Source organism: Apteryx rowi, unplaced genomic scaffold, assembly GCF_003343035.1.
Source record: "Apteryx rowi isolate R43461 unplaced genomic scaffold, aptRow1 scaffold_55, whole genome shotgun sequence".
Lineage (NCBI taxonomy): Eukaryota > Metazoa > Chordata > Aves > Apterygiformes > Apterygidae > Apteryx > Apteryx rowi.
This window is the reverse complement of record NW_020450816.1, coordinates 2,958,825-2,959,993: the sequence shown is the minus strand read 5'-3', so window position 1 is coordinate 2,959,993 and position 1,169 is coordinate 2,958,825. Positions and strand designations below refer to the sequence as shown.

General features: G+C 51.5%; 1 non-coding gene across 1 annotated transcript; it reads left to right on the top strand.

Annotated features, from left to right (window-relative positions):
• Positions 1-343: 343 nt before the first annotated feature.
• TRNAE-UUC lies at positions 344-415 on the top strand. Its single transcript has one exon. It is a non-coding gene; the product is annotated as a tRNA-Glu (tRNA).
• Positions 416-1,169: the final 754 nt, after the last annotated feature.

Sequence of the window (1,169 nt, the reverse complement as noted above, 5' to 3'; positions counted from 1 at the left end):
TGGAGATCTGAATGAGCAGTGGAGTAGTCAGGGCTGTACTGGAAATAGTGGGTGTCAAAATTAGGGGCACCCCCCAGCCCACTCCGTGCCAGGCTCTTGTGGACCCTAAGGCAGTGCTTCCGGTCAGCATGACTTCCAGATATACAGAGGGTAACGCAAGCACAGTGTGGGTGGGTGTGAACGTGCCATCCAAGAGCATCTGAAACCAGTGGCCAATTTTCAAATAGTTTTGACAGAAGACCCCTTTGAAAGAGTTTCAGTTTTACTTCAGTATAAACAGCTGCAGAGAAGCAAGGGATGTGAGTGAGAGAGGAAGGAAGAGGAGGAGAACCCCTGTCAGGGCTCCCATATAGTCTAGCGGTGAGGATTCCTGGTTTTCACCCARGTGGCCTGGGTTCGACTCCTGGTGTGGGAATCCACAGTATGTTGGTGCCAATTTTCACCTGCATGTTTGATAGTCCAGGATCAGTCCTGGACTTTCCTTCCATCTCCTAGAAAATTTACTGCTGAAAGTCAAGGCATTTATGCTGCTGGAGTGAAAAGTTTTAATTAAAGTTGRGTTTCAGCTATGAGACAAGTCCGCGAGAACCAAAGAGCTTGGGCCAAGGAGAGGGGAGTGAAGTTCTGGCTGCAGGCTGTGCCAGGCAAGAACTGGTCACAGAGACGCTTGGTGGGGTCAGGGCAACACACCAAGGGAGCCTGTGCTCTGGCTTTGGCGTGYGCCCAGAAAACACAGTTAACAGTTGCCTTTTTCTTTCTGTGTTCAAGAGGCTTGACAGCCATCCAGGCTTACCCCTAGATAAAAATGAATATATCTCATATTGTGCAGCTTCTTTTTGCATGTGTATCAAATTTCTTGACCTGTCTTAAAATGAATCAGGCCTGCGGGCTTTTTTTGTGGAAAATGCCAGATCCCAGTGACTCTGGCCTTAGCCACAGGCTGTTAGAGAAACAAAGGGCGAATGCAGGGGGGGATCGTTACCCAGCGGCCCGCTACGGGGGCCGCCTTCCCTAATGAGCCTGACAGCATGCGGGGCCACCTTGCTCTTCATATGTAAAGCTAATCCCTTGCCCTCCCTGACAGCCACTATTTACATTTGCAAATGAACCCACCGCCCCCCGCTGCCGGTGGGTGCTCGGAGGGGCTGCGGAGGCGCAGAGGGCCGGGG